The sequence below is a fragment of the Stegostoma tigrinum genome, chromosome 3 (genome assembly GCF_030684315.1).
Source record: "Stegostoma tigrinum isolate sSteTig4 chromosome 3, sSteTig4.hap1, whole genome shotgun sequence".
Classification (NCBI taxonomy): domain Eukaryota; kingdom Metazoa; phylum Chordata; class Chondrichthyes; order Orectolobiformes; family Stegostomatidae; genus Stegostoma; species Stegostoma tigrinum.
This window is the reverse complement of record NC_081356.1, coordinates 23031526-23045224: the sequence shown is the minus strand read 5'-3', so window position 1 is coordinate 23045224 and position 13699 is coordinate 23031526. Positions and strand designations below refer to the sequence as shown.

Below are 13699 nucleotides of genomic sequence, written 5' to 3'. Positions count from 1 at the left end.
TTTAAACCCTGGAGACCTCCCACATCCAATCATGAATGGTATTGGACATTAAACAACTTGCTGGAGAAGGAGGCTCTACAAATCCCTGACAACTTCCCAGCAAAAGCACTGAAGACTTGTGCTCCAGAACCAGTCGCAAACTTAGCCAAAATGTTCCAGTGCAGTTACAACAAAGGCATCTACACACCTAAGTGGGAAATTGCCTAGCTTCTGGTACGCATAAAGCAGGAAAAATCCAATCCAGACAATTAACAACCTATCAATCTACTCTCGATCATCAGTTAAATGATAAAAGGCATCATCAACTGTGCTATCAAGCAGCAGCTGCTCAGAAATAACACGGTGGCTCAGTGGTTAGCACTGCAGCCTCACAGCACCAGGGACCTGGGTTCGATTCCAGCTTCGAGTAACTGTCTGTGCAGAGTTTGCACGTTCTCCCCGTGTCTGCATGGGTTTCCTCCGGGTGCTCCGATTTCCTCCCACAGTCCAAAGATTTGCGGCTAGGTGGATTGGTCATGCTAAATTGCCCGTAGGGGTGTGTGGGTTATAGGGAGATGGGTCTGGGTGGGATGCTCCAAAGGACAGTGTGGACTTGTTGGGCCAAAGGGCCTGTTTCCTCACCGTAGGGAATCTAATCTAATCTAATCTCACCTGCTCAATGTTGGCCAGTTTGGGATCTGCCAGGACGACTCAGCTCCTGACCTCATCACAGCCTTGGTTGAAACATGGACAAAATAGATGAATTCCTGAGGTGAGGAGAGAGTGACATGAAGGCTGCATTTGACCAACATGGCATCAAGGTGTCATTACAAAACTGGCGCTGATGAGAATTGGGGAAAAGCCCTTCACTAGTTGGATGCATACCTGGTTTGGGACGCAGTGTGACACTACTGGTATGGGTTCAATTCTAGCACTGACGTTAAGAATTCTCTTTGTCAATCTCTCCCTTTGCCTGAGGCATGGTGACCCTCAGGTTAAACCATCAGTCCACTTTCTCTAATGAGAGAGCAGGCCTATGGCCTGTTAAGACCATTGCAAATTTACCTGAAGTTGGTATAAAGGAAGATGGCTTTGGTTGTCAGAAGTCAGTCAGCTCAGCTCCAGAACATTTCTGAATGGGTTTGTCTCAATCAACTTCAGCTGCTTTATTAATGGCATTCCCTCTATCATAAGGTCAGAAATAGGGATGTGCACTGACGATTGTGCAATGTTTAGCATCATTCCTGGTCCTCAGATACTAAAGCAGTCTATGTCCAAATGTAGCAAGACCTGGACAATATCTAAGCTTAGGATGTAAAAGTGTGAAGTAATGTTCACGCCACACAAATGCCAGGCGAGGATCATTACCATCACGATAGAATATCACTGTCATTTCTTGATATTCAATGGCATTACCATCCTTGAATTCCCCCATTATCAGTATACTGAGGTCACCTTTGACCAGAAATTGAACTGGACTAACCATATGAATGCAGTGGGTACAAGAAGCAGCCAAAGGTAGGTAACTTGCAGCAAGTAACTCATTTCATGATTCCCCTAATTTCAGCTACAAGTCACAAGTCTGGAATGTGATGGAATACCCCTCATGTCTGGATGAGTAAGGCTTCAACAGCATGCTTGACACCATCCAGGACAGAGTAGCCCACTTGATTGACACAACATTGGTAAATATCCATTCCCTCAATCACCAACTTTCAGTAGCAGTAGTGTGTACTATATACAAGATGCCCTGCAGAAGTTTGTCAAGGGTACATAGCACCTTACAAACCCATGACCACTATCACTTAGAAGGACAAGGACAGCAGATAAATGGGAACGTCGCCACCAACATGTTGCCCTCCCAAGCTCTGTCCATCCTGGCTTGGAAATGTGTTGACATACCTTTAATTTTGCTAGGTTAAGAATCATAGAATCATAGCATCTCTACAGTCTGGAATCAGGCTATTCGGCCCAACAAGTCCTCCAAAGAGCATCCCATCCAGACCCATTAACTCCTGGAATTCCCACCCTAACAGCATTGTGGGATACATACAGCACATGGACAGCCGTGATTCAACAAGGCAGCTCACCCAACCTTCTCAAGGATGAGTAAGGATGGACAATAAAGGCTGGCCCAGACAATGGCACCCACATCCCATGAATGAGTGAAATAAAAATCCTGTCCTTAGATTCTGTCAGTTTTATGGTGGGATAATGACTAAATTTTCAAACTGTCACTTACACAGTAACATGTTGAAATGCATCGCGGGCAGAAGTTATTTGTTGTTTGAAAGCTTAATAAGGCACAGCTGCGTAGGTCATTATTGGCATTGTGTCTATTGGCAAAGCAGACGAGTGCCATAGAGCTTGTACTTTACAGAAACAAGGAATAATAATGAGTTAAAATGACCAAATAGTATATCCTCTGTGTTCTTTATTTCAGTCCCAGTTCCTTTAGCTGTTTTGTTTTTAGGAACCTGTATTTTGTGCAAAAGCCTCTGCCGTCCTTGTGTGTTGTGTGATGGTACCGAGAGAAAGCGCTGACTACAAGTAGTGAAGAAACTTGGAGCTGGATGGACATCAAAGGCACTGTGCATTGCGGATATGGACCATGCACTCAGCTTACACCATTAATTTGAGAGACATGAGGAACTATTTTATTTCAACTGCTTCTGATAATTAGTGGAATTTGTGTGAAAATATGGACGACTGGAGTATATAACTCCATAATTTTCAAGTGCAGAACATTACTGGTGAAACTCCTGAGGATCTGGCATCTGAGGTATACATGACAATATTCACAACATACTAAAGAGTGATGCCCCTAAATATATTGGTTAAAATTTGACATTGCCTGGAAACTATTTAATTTGGGAGACTGGAGAAACTGGGATTATGCTCCAGAGAGCAGAAGCTATTAGGAGGCATTCTAATAGAGTTAATTAAAATTTTGAGTTTTGATCGAGTAAATAAGGAGAAACTGTTTCCTCTGGCAAGCTCAATGGAAACCAAAGGGGAGAGTTTTATAGTAGCGGACAAAAAGCTGCAGATGGGCAGTTATTAAAATCTCAGAAATTTGATAAGATCTGAAGCAACACTAGTAAGTGTGATGAAAACAGATTCCAGAGAGACCTCCAAAAGGCAATTGAATTTGTCATAATGAAATACGTGAAATTTGAGATCCTAACACTGAGATCACAGTCTGTTTTTCGTCCAGTGAATCAGTTCAGTTAGGTAAATGATTAGTAACAATTCATAGGAATCTAGGCTTAGGGGAAGTGGAGGGGACCATTCATCTTCTCCAGCTTATTTCATCATTCACTGAAGTCATGGTTAATCTTTATCTGTACATGTTGTCAGAGGCTCAGTGGGTATCAGTCTTCTTCATGACCTGGAAAGGTATGGGTTCAAGTCCCACTTCAGAATTTGAGTGTGGAAATCAATGCTGATATTCCAGTGCAGTACAGAGAGCTGTTGGATGTACCACATTTCATATGATAAACTAAACTGAAGAGTCACCAACTCACTGGGAAGCATGTGGAGGGTCTAATGGCATTATTTCAAAGAAGATTACACTAATGTTCTGGTCAGTATTTGTTGGCTCAATCAACATCACAAAACAGATTATCTGACAAATGTCACATTATTTGTGAGAGTTTGCTGCGCAGAAATTAGTTTTTTTTTTCCATTTTACATATCACAGTAGTGATTACATTTCAAAAGCACTTAGCTGAAAAGCAAGTTAGAACATCTTGAGATTGTGAAAGGTTTTATGGAGATTCAATTTTTTTATCTTTAATTCATATCCCTTAATGTTATTATCTAAAATGAATATTGCTATGTCAGTCATAGAGTTTAATTAATTTTTAGTATCCACAACCCTTTGGGGGATGAGGTCCAGATTTCCATTATACTTACACAAAAACGCTTTCCAATATCACTCCTTAATTGATTTGCTGTGTGTCCCCTGTTCTTGATGCCCCCACAACAGGAAATATTTATCTGCATCTATTGTCATTAAATGCCTTTGAAATTTTAAACATCATCATTTGGTCATCTGGCAACTTTCTAAACTCAAGGAATACAAACCAAGTTTACACAACCTGTCCTTATAATATAATGGTTAATTCTGACAACTCTAAAGTGAATATGTTCTGTACCCTCTCTCAGGCCAGCAAGCCCTGTCTGAGGCATAGTGCCCCAAAGTAAATATGTTATCTAAATAGGCCTGACAAAGTCTCCTCATAGCTGAAAAATTACTTTCACACTTTCTTTCTGTTCCAACCCTCTTGAGTCAATGATGGACATTCCATTAGTATTTTGATTATTTTTTCTGCTGTGTATTGGTTTGCTATGTATGTTGGCTTAATGGGTGCATTATGAGTTACATCATTGGACATCATTAACGTCTGCAATACATCTCTCAGTCATCCATTGTAACTTCAGTGAGAAATGCTCAGAAACATTCTCTGAGCAATGCTTGCAGAAATTCAACTCCTAATCCTTTTATAACATCTTTAGAAACATCTTCTGTGCCACGTACTCTGCAGTTTTGGCAGCGAATTACTAAAATTTTTTGACATTGCTCTGCTGAATCTATGCTGGCATTGACAGAGATCACTTTGAAGCATTGGCTTTGCACTACTTTCATGGCAGATTATATGCAAAATTACTACACCCTAGTCTGCTTGTACAGACTCACGTTTTTAAAGATAAAAGTTGAACTTTAAAACTGGCTCCTATCTAGAAGGTACTCATTTATTTTTTCTCATATTATTCTAGTGAAGGGATTAGTTTCTTGGTCATTTACAGCCATTGCTCATTTCCTATGCCATTAAATGTAACATCTGCTAATTACATACAACCACAACTGCTACAAAGTGGGCTTGGTGAGGTAATAAACCACAAAACCATTGTTTTCTTTTTCCATGAAACAGCCTAATTGTTCATGCACCCTCATTCAGGTTCCTTGCATCAAAGGGTCAAGTATCTCAAATTCTTTCATTCAGTACTATTTCACAGAAGGGTTAGATTGCATTTTTAATCAACTACTTGACACCAATAACCCTTTTCCATGTAACTGAACAATTATTCCAATTTGCTACTACTCTGGAGCAATGTATGTAACAGACCTTGTTGGAATTCGCCACCTCTTATTTTACCGTACCTCTGGGCAAAGATTGCAGCTGTAGAAAGATTCTGCCAAGTGATGTGCTGTTAATTTATTGTGTGGCTTAACAATGAAATACTTGTGGACATTGCTTTGTCTACTTTATCTTGGTTGATAATTAAAATTTAGTATTTATCCTTCCACTAGTTTTCAAAACTCAAATTTATTCCTAGTCCCATTCTGTGTTTAAAAATTGCACACATTTATTGATGTCAAAATCTTTTTTTCCCTTATGTCCAGCAGTGTTATTACACACAAAACGAACTCATTTGTACATTTCATAATTAGCTTGTTTAGCAATGTTATTATGTACCTTGGGAGCTGGTGGGACTTGAACTGAGGCCTTCTGGCTAAGAGGTAGGGACATTATCACTGTTCCACAAGAGCCAGACAAAAATACAACTTTACCAAGTTGTAACCCTGCAACACTCCTCTCAGTTTATCTTCGATTGTAGCTAACATGCAAAGGTGTGAGTGGTTGGTCAGTAGTATTTATGTTCATTTTATTCTAATTTATTCACTTTGCGATAAAGGTTAACTTTTGCAAAAGCTGAGCCTGGTTGCACCCCATTGTACGTTTGTTCGGATTTACTTGAGTTGAGGTATGTCTGTTGTAGAACACAACATTTTTGTTCTGTTTTGAGAAACCAAAGATTGAGCTTTTGTAATTGAGTTTTGACCATGTCTAAGATTTTTTTGTTGTGTAAATGGACAGGGAAATAATATCATACCCCAAAGAACACAACGCTCTTGAAATGAATTTCAACACAAATTTTTGACGAGAATTATTTGCGCAGTATTCCTAAGCCTCTAGTCTGGTCTTTTTGCCGTTTATTTATGTGGCCAGCCCAGTTGAGTTTCTGGTCAATGGTAACTCCCTGGATGTTGGCAGTGGAGGATTCAGTGATGGTAATACCATTGAATATTGAATAGTGGATTGTCTCTTGTTGGTCATGGTTATGACCTGGCAATTGTGTAGTGTGAATGTTACTTTTTAAGTGTTAACTGTTTCCTTCTGCAGATTCTGACAGACATGCTGAGTTTCTCTTAATATTTCAGACTTTCAGCATCCATAATATTATGGTTTTATTTGAGAGTGAAGGGTTGAAAGGGGATACTTAAGAGAATGGTGCATTTCAATTGCAGAGGAAATAATTTGACAGGACATATCGAGGAAACTTGGGTTAAATAGAAGAGATAAAATGATGTAATGAGAGAAAGAAAAGAGTTTGACAGACAGAACTGTCACTGAGAAGGAGAGGAAATCTTGAAATTGAGGAGAGATAGATGTGAATTGAGAGAGAGGATTTTTAAATTCATTCATTTGATGTGGGCATTGCTAGCTGAGCCAGCCATTTATTTCTCATCCTAGTTGCTGTTGAGAAGGAGGTATTGAGTTGCTGCTTTGAACTACTGCACTCCATTTGGTGTAGGTAGACCCACACTCCACGAGCAGACAATTCCATTCAACTGAAGGGAATTCAGAGGGAAGAGATCTTAAGAGAGAAGATGTTTGAGAAAGTTCCGGGGTGAGAGGGGAGAAAGCACAATATATTGAAAGGTAGTTCCATTCCTTATTTCTGATTCACTATTTTAAAAAGACAATATTGAATTTTAATCCAAGGGCAAGGCAGGGGCAGCAAAACATCAGCACAGCAATGCTCGTTAGTTCAAAGTGGTGGTGCGCTGTATTAAAACTCCATGCCATTGGCAGTCACTTAAAAGCAGATCCATTCTGTGCAATGTGGCTCATAACTTAGCTAATCACAACGGAGGTTTCCTCCCACCATTTGGGCAGTTGTCAAATTTAGGATGCAGGGATACGGCTCCTACATTTTTGAATGTAAATCACTGCATGGATCTACTTTAAGTTGAAGTTGAATTCACACCATATAAATTATTGTTTTGAGGAAGCTAGGCTTATGTGTGATTTGCAATACATATTAGGCTTTACATATTCACAGGGCTGGCATTGACAGCTCCAAATTTATTTCATAGTCGTCTTACACATTAGAAAATAACGTAGTTTCACAATAAGATCCCTAACTGATGTTCCCGGTTTCCCAAACCACCAAATTATTTTAATATTATGTATAATTTATGGTCAAATTAAATCAAATGATTGTTTTTTTTTAATTCTTAAAGTTCGGACAGAAGTAATTGATGAATTACTTGTGGTCATTATACACAGCAAAAAAAACCCTGGTCTATATAATGTTCATTTGGTACCATTTTGTTTTATTATGCTCCTGTACAATGGAATTAGAATGTGTTTGTACATTGAAGGTGTTATACAAAGTTTAATAGTTGCTACTTATGGTGAATGGATGAAATGGCCATATTTTCAACTCTTAGAACAGCCAGTGAATGTATGTTCCGTGACCAGCTGGATTATTGGACCCACATGTATTGTTTCATTCAACAATACCATAGTGTAATATAAAATAGTACAAAAACAGACACTAACAGCTTAATTGGATAATCTCTGTGCTACAGCTGTATATGTAACAGATTTATTGTATGGAACTATTCGTTTTAATAAGTTGTGTATGAAGGGCAGTGCTCATTGAAAATGCTGTTGATTGTGTACAACACTGAAACTTTACATATCAAAAATATTCGCTCCACTCTTAACCAGAATTTAGTTCTGTTCTTCTTGTTCACTCAGCCTGTGATGGTGATCTTGCTGAAATTCACATGAGTAAAAGTTACAGCACAAAAGAATGTTATTCAATTAAACTGGTCTATTTTAGCATTTACCTTTCACATGAGAGAACAGTTTTCAGTATTGTTATCAACAGTATTTCTATTTCCCTTCATCCATCTCTCTCATCTAATGTTAACTATTGACACTGTTTTTGTTTTAGCCAGTAATCCCGGGAGTGAATCATGCAGCCTCACAATTGTACCCATGAAGATGTTCCTAAATTCAAGACCTTTAACTATATGACTACAGCATGCAATTTCTTTACCTTCAATCACCCTTTCTGACACTAGTTATCTGCAAGCTCTTAACACCCATTTCTGAGACAGATATCAAGGTTCTGTTTAATGAAAACCGAAAGAACTGCAGATGCTGTAAATCAGGAACAAAAATAGAAGTTGTTTGAAAAGCTCAGAAGGTCAAGCAGCATCTGTGGAGAGAAATCAGAGTTAATGTTTTGGGTCTGAGTCTGGGTTCTGAGGAAGGGTCACCGGACCTGAACGTTAACTCTGATTTTTTCTTCACAGATGCTGCCAGACCTGCTGAGCTTTTCCAGCAACTTTTGTTTTTGTTCAAAGTGCCACTAACCTCTTAACATCACCAACGTTAATGGTCTACCATTATTGCATGCAGCATCACCAATCAATGACTGTCATCCACCTCATCTCATAAACTGCTAATCCTTCTGTGCTTCCTACTCACTCAATCTAGAAATATCACCTTTGTTGCTCCTGTGTTACAACCAGCAGCTCTTCCATAATCTTCTATCTCACTCAACCCTGTCTTTTGTATCATTGCAAGAGAAACTGCCTCCTAACTGGGCAAAAGGGTCCAAGAAGGTTGGCAGTCTGAATGACATTTGGCTCATTGATCCCCATGAGGAGAAGATCCCCAAGATAGCTGAAGAAGATAGAGGTTACACTTATAGTGGTGCCCAGACCACCAATGGCAAGGCAGCTATGAGACTTCATTGTGCTGTGCTGCTCTCCCATTATCACCTCTGACCTATTCTGAAGATGCTCAATCTTCCAGGCCTATTGTGCAGCCAATGGCCTCCCTTAACTTAAGCAGGCAGCCAACACAAATGATGCTCAGAAGAGGGAAATATTTACCCCATTGTCCCATCTGCTCCTCCTGCCTCTATCACAAAGAAGCTGCAGCCTCAAAGGGTGCATTGACAAGGCTGCCTCCTCCACCAACCACCAGCTCAGTGATTTTCACCTCAATGGGTGCTGTATCTAGATTTGACTTGGAGCACAATCTCCTGAGTACATCGCTGGGCTATCTCTCCAGCCAGTCAAGGAAAAAAAAAATTCAGGTCACTGGTACTGAGAGACCTGCTCAGTCCCAGGTAGATGATGACCCCCGTAATGTTGACTTTGCACAGATGCACAGACAGTCACAGGAGCAGTGGATAGGTAGAAAATTAACTTGAAGGTTGGAGGTGTTTGCCAACATTATTAAAACCATGCTGAATCTGGCACCTGTGTGCCTGGCTGATTCCATGGTGGCTGCTGGTAATGATCTCAGAACTGTACTCCATCGCGTTAAACATTGATGCTCAGTGTTAATGGCACGGTGGCAGGCTCTCAAGAGACATGGTTATCATTTGAGTAGAACCTTCTTTTTGAGGAGAAAGTGTGGTGTCAGGAGTCAACTTGGCAGAGAAAGAAGTAGCCACAGGACCCTCAGAAGTCTCTCTTCAGGATGCATCGGAAGCGCCTGGTCCATCCACTTGCATTTTGCCTGCAATCTCCAATCCTATTGATGTTGTTGCTGAGGAACGTGAGCCTGAATCTGGGCAGGACATTTACTTCATGTCTGGGCTGTCAACGCAAATTCCCCTCGTGTGATCCATCCAAATCTTCCGGGCCAACAAGATCTAGTACGAGTGCATGGACTGTCCCCTTTGGTTATGACTGTCCAATCTCCCAGAACTAACTGTGGCCCACACTGTGATTGACTTGTGAGTACAGGTCTGCCTGATGACACCCCCAACCACTGCCTGTCTTACCTGTGATCCCTGGACTGATTAGACATGGCTTGCAGGACTGACTATGGCTTAATCCCTCAGCTGCAAGCTTCCTAGACCCTGGTCACAGTAATTGCCTGACTGACCATGATCAACCCCCATGGACTGAAATTGAATGATGCCTCTGACGGAGTATCAGTGCCACTCCTGGCTGACATAGTCCCCCTTCGCTCAGTAAAAACTACCTCCTTCTGATCTATAGTCATAGCATTTCGTTGATGCACATGCAGTATGTTTCTCTGTAAGCTGTTGGTAAATGGTATGACATTAACATTGTACAATGCCATGCCCACCCCCTGTTTACTACTGGCACCCCCAACAAATTGCCTATCTTTGAAATTTGCTATTAATGAGATCCAAATACATGCAAATATAATGGTCATCACTGACAAGTGAGATTCAGAATTTGCTCTTTAAACCTTAAGGGGGAAGTTAGACTTTCTGCCTTTATGTTGAGAACTAGGTTTTTCAATCTTGCTATATTTTCCCATATTTCTCACCATCGCCCATATTACCCAAGGCCTGGGAAAATTCCGCCTATTAACTCTATTTCTCTCATCATTGCTGCCAGCAGATGTGAGTATTCCCAGCAATTTCAGTTTTATTTAATCACTGGCTTGATTTGGGTATTCAAAGTGCACAATCTGGCTAGTGCTGACAAGCTCAAGTCAGAGAGGTTATTTTATATAATAACATTTATAATCTACAGGAAACACAGAGGAAAATGGAACACCATGTAAAAGTAGAAATATTCTCAAACATGGAATTGGAGGTCTAGACCATGTGATGAATTAACAGAGAAATTGATGTTCTTGATAGGAACTGCTAAATTGCCCAAACAAACTACGTTTGAGATATTCTATCATGCTGATGTTCGCCGACATCTAATCCTTTGGGAGGTGATAGACATGAGCAGTTCATGATGAGAGATTTTGTTACAGCTAGATGATGGGAGATTGACTGTCCTCTATTTACCCTCTCAGATGGTTATGAAGAAAGATTTTGAATTCTTCTTAGCAAATAGGTTTTTCATATTTAAATTAAAATGTAGTTCTAATCAAAATCAAGGAGCCAATTACAAGGTCCCCTTGACTGAAAGTGAGGACAACTGAATTATTTAATAGCTTTGCAAAAAACAGTAAAATATGATATTGAACACACCTACACATAGGTTGGAAATTTTACAGTGTATCTGGTGCTGACAGGAAGAATGAAGGCCATACAGTTTAAAAATTCTTAGAATCCTTAAAGCTTCCTATTTTAAACTGAGACCACAGCTGTTTCAAGGTTGACTTTTATCATCAAAGGTCGTGACATCTATGCATATTTTAGAGTTCTCAATCGTGTTTTTCCAATATGGCTTTTTCCCAGCACTGTTGATGAAGAGAGAGGGAGAGACTTCCAGCTCTTGTTCTTATCAGTTCATATTTCTTCCCTTCTCTGCTGCTCTATTAAAGCAACTATTAAGATATGTTCATTTGTGTCATCCTGCATCTGGCTCCATTGTCTTTCCAAGCTGGATATTTGCAGGCAGCACTGCTGCGTCCAATGTATGCAATTTCTGATACACATATCAATTAACTAGCTACATGCTGTCTTTAGATAAAAGGGCAATTTCAGTTCAAACAATTTTATATACTCCACTTTGCTTTCTTGAACTTACATAAGAACATAAGAACCAGGAGCAGGATTAGGCCATCTGGTCCCTCAAGCCTGCCCTGCCATTTAATAAGATCATGGCTGATCTTTTTGAGACTTAGCTCCATTTACCTGCCCACTCACCATAACACTTAATTCGTTTATTGTTCAAAAATTTATCTAGCCCTGCCTTAAAAACATTCAGCGAGGTAGCTTCAACCACTTCACTGGGCAGGGAATTCCACAGATTCATAAACCTTTGGGTGAAGAAGTTCCTCCTGACTTCAGTCCCACATCTGTTTCCCTCTATTTTGAGGCGATGCCCTCTAGTCCTAGTTTCACCTGCTAGCGGATATAACCTCCCTGCCTCCACTTTATCTATTTCCTTCGTAATCTTATATGTTTCTAAAGATCTCCCCTCATTCTTCTGAATTCCAATGAGTGTAATCCCAGACTACTCAGTCTCTCCTCATAATCCAACCCTCTCAACTCTGGAATCAACCGAGTGAATCTTCTCTGCACCCCCTCCAGTGCTAGTATATGTCTTCTCAAGTAAGGAGACTAAAACTGCACACGGTACTCCAGGTGTGGGCTCACCAGGACCCTATACAGCAGCAGCATAGCCTCCCTGTTTTTAAACACCATCCCTCAAGCAATGGCAGACAAAATTCCATTTGCCTTTTTAATCACCTGCTGCACCTGCAATCCCACCTTCAGCAATTCATGCACAAAGACACCCAAATCCCTCTGCACAGCAGCGTGCTGCAATTTTTACCATTTAAACCATTGTCCATTTTGCTGTCATTCCTACCAAATGGATGACCTCACACTTATCAACATTGTACTCCATCTGCCAGACCTTTACCCACTCATTTAGACCATCTATCCCTCTGAAGACTTTCAGTGCCTTCTGCACACTTTGCTCTACCACTCACCTTAGTGTCATCTGCAAATTTTGATACACCACACTTCGACCGCAACTCCAAATTATCTATGTAAACTGTAAACAATTGAGGTACCAACACTGATCCCTGAGGCATACCACTAACCACTGACTGCCAACCCGAAAAACATCCATTTACCTTTACACTTTGCTTTCTACTGGTCAACCAGTCCTCTATCCAAGCCAGTATATTACCTGTAATACCGTGGAACTCTATCTTATGTAGCAGCCTTTGGTGTGGCACCTTGTCAAATGCCTTCTGGAAATCCAGATACACCACATCCACAGGTTCCCCATTGTTCACCATGCAAGTAATGTCCTCAAAGAATTCCACTAAATTAGTTAAACATGACCTACACTTCATGAACCCATGCTGGTTATTCTCAATGGGACAATTTATATCCAGATGTCTTGCTATTTCTTCCTTAATGATAGATTCAAACATTTTCCCCACTATCGAAGTTAAGCTAACTGGCCTATAGTTAACAAGGTGTAGAGCTGGATGAACACAGCAGGCCAAGCAGGATTATGGGAGCAGGAAAGCTGATGTTTCGGGCCTCGATCCTTCTTCAGAAACGTCAGCTTTCTAGCTCCTATGGTGCTGCTTGGCCTGTTGTGTTCATTCAGCTCTGCACCTTGTTATCTCAGATTCTCCAGCATTTGCAGTTCCTACTATCTCTGGCCTATAGTTATCTGCTTTTTGTCTACTTCCTTTTTTAAACAGTAGCGTCACATTGGCTGTTTTCCAATCTGCTGGAACCACCCCAGAGTCCAGTGAATTTTGGTAAATAATTACTAGTGCATTTGCTATTTTCCCCATCACCTCTTTTAGTACCCTGGGATACATTTCATCAGGGACAGGAGACTTGTCTACCTTTAGCCCCATAAGCTTCCCCAGCACTGCCTCCTTAGTGATAATGATAGTTTCTAGGTCTTCACCTGCCACAACCTTCTTGCCATTAGTTTTCAACATGTTATGTGTGACTTCCACTGTGAAGACTGACATGAAATAACTGTTTAATGTCTCGGCTATTTCCTCATTCCCAGTTATTAAATTGGCCTTCTCATCCTCTAAAGGGCCAATGTTTACCTTCACCACTCTTTTACGATTTACATGTCAACTTGTCTCAGTATGTGGTCAGGTAAATATTGAAATCCTTTCTGGTCCATATTTTTTGCCTTTTCTCAAACCATTTTCATCCCTGAAAGTCTTGTGTATTAAAATCAAATGAT

At 40.4% G+C, this 13699-nt stretch overlaps 1 protein-coding gene across 1 annotated transcript in view; it reads left to right on the top strand.

The window, feature by feature from the left end:
- Positions 1-13699, top strand: part of LOC125451321 (ADAMTS-like protein 1) — a 515681-nt gene that overhangs the window by 287382 nt on the left and 214600 nt on the right. The gene's annotated exons all lie outside the window — the stretch shown is intronic.